Genomic DNA, 8,761 nt, shown 5'->3' with positions numbered 1-8,761 from the left:
AATCAGAGTACAAGGTTCACCCCATTCGAGTTATCTACTGGAAGAATGTTTCCAGGGCCACAAACAAAGCTCGTGGGGTTAACTTTGAATGATCAGTCTCTAACCCCAAAACAGTACTTTCATGCTCTGCAGACTCTTGTTTCAGAATACGCAAAGCAGGTTGGTGAAAACACTGGAGGAGAAACAACAACAACTCCCGACTCCGAGTGGGTACTGCTGAAAGTGACCAAGAGAAAGTGGACAGAGCCACGCTGGACAGGTCCGTTCCAGGTAAAGGAGCGCACCTCACACGCCGTTCGGCTGAACGGCAAAGGAGACACGTGGTTCCACTGGAGCCAATGTGCAGCAGCTGAAGCCCCCGCCAGAACCCTGGGGGAAATCCGAGAAACACTACGTGAGCAGAACAAAGAAGCAAAGTCCACCGATCAACAAGGGGCAGAATAATCCCCTGGTGGCAAAAGGGTGAGGTAGTCTAACCAATACCCCTAGGGAGGAAGTGAAATAGCGTTCCTCTCCAACAAGTGGTGTGCCAAACCACCAACCAGGATCGTCGAGGCGCCCAGAAGAACATGCCGCTCACCTTCCTCATCATCTGTTGGTTTGTGGTAATGTTGGTTTTTGCTTGGGGTCTCCACCACCTGTACACCACAGGAACAACTACATTATAATACCTATAGCATTACATCTTGATGGGTACATTTTATCTTCTTGTCATATTTTACCTTATTATGTTTTAAAAGTACTGCGCATATTGCTAAAAGAGTTGTGTGACTGAGATACATAGAGAGTTTGAATCTGTCTTGGGAGTAACCCTGCCCTGGACTACTTGTTGGAAAATTCTCGTCACTGAAGGTTTTTACTGCTTGCTAAAATGTTACAATATGGGAAATGGAAACCTCTGTTGGGACTCAGGGTCATATCTCTTGTTATAGTCACATTGATAGGTCTGTGATATATCTGAATGGAATAATAAAGTGAATGAGTGTTGATTTTTTGCTTACAGCTCAGTTTCACAGGAAAGTATTAATGTACATAGTATGATGATGATCTGTCCAGAGAAAGACATTGACACAGATATAAATGAACATGGTCCTGATGGAAGGATCATTTTACCGCCAGGAATCAGAGAAATAGCACTAAAAGAAGCACATGGGGTGGGGCATGTCGGAGCAGCACAGATGGTGAGAAATTTGGAAAATTGGTGGCACCCTTTTATGAAACAAATGTGTAAATATCATGTAAATACTTGTCCTGAATGTACGATGTACAACGCCAGACCAACGGTCAGACCCCACCCTGGACGTTACCCTCTGGAAACAAAAGCAGGAAGAGAAATTATCATAGACTACACAGATATGGTAAACTCGGTTCAAGGTTGTAGATATATGTTGGTATGTGTTGATGCATATACAGGTTGGCCAGAGGTTCTTCCCACAAGGAGGGAAGACAGTAAGACGGTGATAAAGTTCCTCATTAATCAGTACATTCCAAGACATGGTTTTCCGGAACGAATTAGGTCTGACAATGGCACACACTTTAAAAACCATGATCTGCAGAAGGTGGAGGAGGTACTGGGACTCAAACACAAATTTGGGTCTGTATATCATCCCCAGTCACAGGGAAAGGTTGAAAGGATGAATCAGACCCTTAAAAGTAAAATAGCTAAAATCTGTGCCCAGACCAAGATGAACTGGCTGGATGCACTCCCACTGGCACTTATGTCGGTACGTAGCTCAGTGAATCAGAGTACAAGGTTCACCCCATTCGAGTTATCTACTGGAAGAATGTTTCCAGGGCCACAAACAAAGCTCGTGGGGTTAACTTTGAATGATCAGTCTCTAACCCCAAAACAGTACTTTCATGCTCTGCAGACTCTTGTTTCAGAATACGCAAAGCAGGTTGGTGAAAACACTGGAGGAGAAACAACAACAACTCCCGACTCCGAGTGGGTACTGCTGAAAGTGACCAAGAGAAAGTGGACAGAGCCACGCTGGACAGGTCCGTTCCAGGTAAAGGAGCGCACCTCACACGCCGTTCGGCTGAACGGCAAAGGAGACACGTGGTTCCACTGGAGCCAATGTGCAGCAGCTGAAGCCCCCGCCAGAACCCTGGGGGAAATCCGAGAAACACTACGTGAGCAGAACAAAGAAGCAAAGTCCACCGATCAACAAGGGGCAGAATAATCCCCTGGTGGCAAAAGGGTGAGGTAGTCTAACCAATACCCCTAGGGAGGAAGTGAAATAGCGTTCCTCTCCAACAAGTGGTGTGCCAAACCACCAACCAGGATCGTCGAGGCGCCCAGAAGAACATGCCGCTCACCTTCCTCATCATCTGTTGGTTTGTGGTAATGTTGGTTTTTGCTTGGGGTCTCCACCACCTGTACACCACAGGAACAACTACATTATAATACCTATAGCATTACATCTTGATGGGTACATTTTATCTTCTTGTCATATTTTACCTTATTATGTTTTAAAAGTACTGCGCATATTGCTAAAAGAGTTGTGTGACTGAGATACATAGAGAGTTTGAATCTGTCTTGGGAGTAACCCTGCCCTGGACTACTTGTTGGAAAATTCTCGTCACTGAAGGTTTTTACTGCTTGCTAAAATGTTACAATATGGGAAATGGAAACCTCTGTTGGGACTCAGGGTCATATCTCTTGTTATAGTCACATTGATAGGTCTGTGATATATCTGAATGGAATAATAAAGTGAATGAGTGTTGATTTTTTGCTTACAGCTCAGTTTCACAGAGTGCCTTATATGTGGTGTTGGTTTTGAGGTTGTTTGAGATGTTTTTCTTTTCATTTGTGTGATCTCTGTTCAGAGATCAAAAGGGGGATTGTAAATAATAATAGCTATGTTATTCACTACACATAGATCATGTGACCATAGGCCTGCACATCAGCACACGTCAGAGCTCACATAGACCATCACAGTAGTCCACGCCTTGCATGCTGGGAGGGACCAAACCCCCAGTGTGTAAGACGGAACAGAAACATACACAGATCAGATCGTTCTCAGCTCTTCCTGGTAACACTGTCTTTGTGTGCTGTATGATCTCCGCTCTCTGCAGACTGCGATTAAATACTTATCTGTTTCAACCTTCTTTTCTCTACTGCCCTGTTTTGTGAGGGCGCCTAGGGCGTCTGCAGTGGTGTCTACTTGAACTAAGAGGGTCTGCCAGGGACCCCAACCACTGCCATTCATTTCTGTATCAAATTCTCCATCCATATTTTATCTAGACTCTGAGCTCCACAGCTGGTACGTTTGCAGGGAATGAAGTGATAGCTGCGTTAGCCCCTTGCAAATCCTCAGGAGACAAGCTTCTAGATCACTCTATAGTGACCCGGTCTCACTCTGGGTGTTCTAATCACAAGGATTTTGCAAAGTTTACACTCATACCCCACACCGTTTATCAACTGGGTGTTTTAGCCTCCAAAGCGCACAGCTGGGCTGCAGAGTGGCTTTTACGCACTCGCTGCCCTAAACAACAGTGAACTGGTGGCGTTTGTTAACACCGCAAGGTTACCCCGCCACTGAGACCATACACTGCTGACGCTGAGCGAAATGGATATTCACACAACGAGTTTTCTCAGAGTCTTATTCTTCCCCACCCATATATTGCTCACAATAACTCCAACAACACAGACAAGTTAGAACTTTTTCATAGAAAAAAATAAATTTCAGCGCTTTCACAAAGGTATATCAAACTGTGCATGCTTCAGAAGTATTTGTAAGAAATTATTTTGTTTTTCCTACGGGCCTCGCACCCTTTAATTTTAGACAGACAGACGTGCTTGGGTTGGAAGCCTGTTCTTCCTCCCCGGGCCTTTCACCCTTACCGCAATAATTCAACCAATAGATACTTTAAATATCTCCAAGATATTAGGGCCTTCAACCTGCTTTTAAATGTTGATAATTCTCCAAGAATGATATCAACAAGTAGAATTAGGGGACCTCACCCCCGGGAATCCAACCCAGCCGCGGTATCAACCGCTCCTGGACCCCGTCGGGTCGTCAGGTGGAGTTACGCCACTCTCAAGGTTTTATCGTCTGCTGTTTTATGTCTCTATTTTCTTTACCTTTGTCTTTAAGTTTTTTTAAAATACTTTTCTGATTCTTTTGCTACTTTACTTACATGTACATTGGACAGGACACAGTTCTAGTGATAGTCAATATGCAGAATTCGTTATAACAGGTTTTCTGCATACCTTTTATGTGCCGGCTTGTGTCCTTATCCTCTGTCCATGAAGAAAAGCTTTTAGGTCGAATGGTCCATCCACTGTCCTTGTACCCCCTTTAACGCGGACGAGCCCCCATTTGTTGAGATCCGCTCGTGTGGATCTCACCCAGGTCGGGAGGCAAGACACAAAGTGGAGGAGGCGAAGGTTGAAACAGATAAGTATTTAATCGCAGTCTGCAGAGAGCGGAGATCATACAGCACACAAAGACAGTGTTACCAGGAAGAGCTGAGAACGATCTGATCTGTGTATGTTTCTGTTCCGTCTTACACACTGGGGGTTTGGTCCCTCCCAGCATGCAAGGCGTGGACTACTGTGATGGTCTATGTGAGCTCTGACGTGTGCTGATGTGCAGGCCTATGGTCACATGATCTATGTGTAGTGAATAACATAGCTATTATTATTTACACTATACAAGTGCACTATGTTAAATGTTTCCTGTGTTGAAAATTGACAATAGATATGAAAATGCACTTCGTTGATTTTGTTTATTTGACATAGGGGTAGGCTATAGCTTATATATAAGACACCATTTGGACTTTATAAGGTTCGGACCTTTCACTTGGATGAAAGTTTAGTAACTGGACCTCAATGAATTTTAATTGAATACCCCTGCTCTAGTGTATTATTGCCGCATTGGCGGCCATTTAAAAAAAAAAAAAAAACGCGTTTAATTCAGATACAAAATGTGATCTCACTTGTGTCTTAGGATACATTTATTTGTATGACCCTAAGGTACTTCCATACCAAAGGGGACCTTTGCATCATGACTTGAAGTCAAATGGCTATTTTTTGGTCTTAACCTCCCTACTATTACTCAAATGAGGAGCTTTATGCAAGATACAGATTTGGGCGAGATGATGTTGCTTTCATCTGCAATATTCTTCATCCTCACCTTGAACGTGCCACCCTGAGGAGCCATGCCTTGACTGTGGAGGAGCAAGTGCTTATAGCGCTACGGTTTTATGCATGTGGTTCCTTCTTTGAGGTAATTGGGGATGGACTGGTGGTGACAAAGTCAGCAGTGGGCCATGTGGTGCATTCAGTGTCATCTGCCCTCACCAATCTTCTGGGTCAATTTGTGAAATAGCCTGAAAATGAAGATGACATGGCAAGGACCAAGAGGAAGTTTTTCTCATTGGGGGGGATGCCCAATACTATTGGTGTTATTGAGTGTACTCGCGCGCATATTCAGGCACCTCATGCCAGGGAATGGGAGTATGTCAACAGAAAAGGCCGGCACAGCATTAACGTGCAGCTTGTGGGGAATGCTGACCTTGTTGTCACCAACTGTGTCGTAAGATGGCCTGGGTCTGTACACGATGCCCGTATTTTGAGGTCAAGCCACCTCTTTCAAAGGTTCCAGCAGGCCGCACCAGATGGCATCCTCCTCGGTGACAGCGGTTACCCCCTTCTACCCTGGCTGATGACCCCTTTTGCTACTGTCACCAATGACTCTCAGCAGAGGTACAACAGTGTCCATGCCACAAAAAGAGGGACAATTGAGCGCCTGAATGGAGTGATAAAACGCAGATTTGCCTGCCTGAACTATCTCCGTGTGGAGCCACAGAAGGCCTGTCACCAGAGGCGGATTAAGGTAGTCATGGGCCCCTAGGCTATTCTTTCTGTGGGGCCCCCTTATGCAGCAGCAGCGGCATATAAAGCTAATAAAGGCCAATAAAGCTAATAAAGTTGTATAAATCCATACAAACACACCTGCAAATACCTTAACCTAGACGGCTGGTACTTGCGCCAAAGTCGCATTATTGCGACAGGCAGCATTCCTGGTTAAAACAGCCCATATCTTTAAATGTACTGCCCTATATTGTTACTGCTTGGTACCATTAGTTGGTGAACACACTCAGTTTCAATCCTGACGTCATTTGTGGGTATATTTTTAAGCAAAATATCTGAGAAAAAAAGAGTTTGACTGGAGCGCAGCCACTCCTCTTTCAGGGGCTCCCGCAGCTCGAAGCTGAACAGGAAGGGATCTTCAGGTGTTGAGAAACACTGTGTGTGTGTGTCCGTGTGGCAGACTGTAAATGTACGGAAATAATTTTTTTTTCTGTGTAAATAGGCTATGTTTCAAATTCAGTTTTACTGAAAGTCACGTAATCCAATGTGGCTGCCACCTGGTGATGTCACAATATGCAAATTAGAATGGCTTTTAACACCATTGCCAGGAGGACTACAGTCGGAAACTAGCCGTTGGCTAACACTGGCACCTTTACATTTTATTATGTTCATTAATGTGCATTGTCCTCCTTAAATAAATAAATTAAAAAAAATAGATGAGTAAATTTACTCCCAGCTATCACAAACTTTAGGTCATTGTGAATATTTTTCTCATTTACACCATAGATTTATCCCTCACCACTTGCAAGCTACAGCCTTGTGAAATCTTGAAATCCAAACTTAATATTTTCCTAAATAAACTCTGGGGCCTAGAGGATTAAAAAGATGAATTTAAGAAAATAAGTAAAAGTCAAGAAATTGGTCTCAGACCTCAGAGAGTTAACACATTAACATGTCTGTGTGTGTCTGTTCATTCAGTTGTAAGCAGTGTGTGTGATTTGGTATTTGCACTTGTTTTGGGGGCCACAAACAAGATCATGTTTAGGGCCACCAAAGTCATAGGGCCGGCCCTGTATGAAGGACTCGTGTGTGAATAACTGAATCAATAGCCTAATAGCTGGACTACAGAACAAGAAGGCACTGCAAACGGATTTGATTTGGATAAGTTTCTCTAGAGACTTTCTATTCTTGCATATTTCTCTTCTCTATTGTTTAGAGACAGCAGGCCTATACGGTTGTTCATAAAGGGTTACAAAAAAACAATTATCCTAAACATTAAAGCAGATATCAGCTTCACGGCCGTTTCGGCTAATGCTGCGTTCAAGGCAGGCTTTTGAAACCGTAAGTTACAGCTTCAAGTCACAACTACGACTTGGTAGCGTTCCAGGTAACCCGTAGCTCGTGTTTTTACCATCCTGTTGTCTGTGAAAGTTCCCTATAACGGCCACTCGTAACTTCCGACCCGTGAACTCGTACCAGATCGAACTGGTATGACTTCACAGGAAGGAAAAACACAAAGTAGGCTACGAGTTTCTTTGAACGCACCATGAGTTAGCAGCCCCCGCCCTTGTCAGGCATCAATTGGTCCTCGTGCTACGTCACCACATTCACGCGCATCCCTTGGCTGCACACACAGCCCTTCATGCCGTTCTCTCTCCTCATTGGATAACACTTGTATCCCACAAGGAAAATTTTCTCCTCGGGTTACAGCAGAGCAGAGTGACGGAGAGACTCGTGTTTAGGCTGAAATACTTCATGTAAGTGATTGCTGACGGAAAATAGGACTATTTAGGACTTATATTAACAAAAACATTCCACTGATATCTGCTTTAAACATTAGCGCGAGTAAGGACGGCAGCTGAAAAAAGAGGACGGCAGCGGGAGCAGCGCTACAAGAAAGGTAAATTCTCTGGGAACATGAGGAGCAAAAACACATCCTTCACATCATAACACTGAGGTGCACAGTGTTTCTGCCCCCCGCCCTGCCGAATGAACGGGCAATTGAAAAAAAACAACCAAAAAACGGCATGTAACCCAGCTCTTTACTACAACAACAACAACAACAACAACAACAACAACAATATCCTTCTACAAATGAACGATCGCCCCCGTATAATCGTGTAACTTCGGCTAATCATGATTTCACTCACTCTCAGTGGTCATCAGGGACAGGTGATTGAGTCCGTTTTGGCCCATATGGATCTCAGGCTAGTTGTTGGTCTCTTTTTTCTTTCTCCCACCTTGCGCTCTGCTTTCGGGCACCGCTGTTTTTTCTCTAACACTGCGGCTCCGTGACCACATAATCTGACCAATCCCGGGGCCCCTACACACGCGAGGCCCCTAGGCTGCAGCCTAGGTCAGCCTGTGCATTAATCCGCGCCTGCCTGTCACGTCATCTGTGCCTGCATTGTGCTCCACAACATAGCACAAACAAGGAGAGTGCCACTTCAGGAGGCTCTCATTGATGGACCTCCTCCCTGCGCAGAAGTCCCTGATCCGCTGCCTCCACCACCACTGCAGCCTGATGGTCCTGCTGGAAGAGCTGTGAGAAATGCCATGGTTAATCTTTATTTTTCCACTTGAATGATTAAAGAAATATGTGCACTGTTTTTCAGTGTCAGTGTCAATGTCATGCTGCACATTTCAGCACTTTCCAAGCATTTTCAAGATATATTTTCATGCTTCTGATTAAATGAAGACAAAGTGGCTTCAATCAGAAGCTTAAAAATGCACCTTTAAAATATTTGGATATAGCTTGAATGTGATTTTAAAACATGTAGCAATGTATTTCAGTAAGTGTTTTACACACTGATTATTTTACTTCATCAAATCAGATCCTTTTATAAATGACCATAATTATGTTCGAGAGAAATTAGAAATGTTTCTAATTGTGTCACTGACCAATACCATGAAAGTAATGCCATTACAAATTTAAGCAGT

The 8,761-nt window shown here is 44.0% G+C and overlaps 1 pseudogene across 1 annotated transcript; it reads left to right on the top strand.

Moving 5' to 3' along the window:
* Nucleotides 1–1,262: 1,262 nt before the first annotated feature.
* Nucleotides 1,263–8,404, top strand: LOC310996562 (putative nuclease HARBI1; annotated as a pseudogene). The gene is made up of 3 exons: nucleotides 1,263–1,358; nucleotides 5,076–5,825; nucleotides 8,213–8,404. The product of its transcript is annotated as a putative nuclease HARBI1 (transcript).
* Nucleotides 8,405–8,761: the final 357 nt, after the last annotated feature.

Source organism: Trachurus trachurus (genome assembly GCF_905171665.1).
Source record: "Trachurus trachurus genome assembly, chromosome: 14".
Classification (NCBI taxonomy): Eukaryota; Metazoa; Chordata; class Actinopteri; order Carangiformes; family Carangidae; genus Trachurus; species Trachurus trachurus.
Note: the sequence above shows the minus strand (reverse complement) of the source record. Positions and strands in the feature narration are given on the sequence as shown.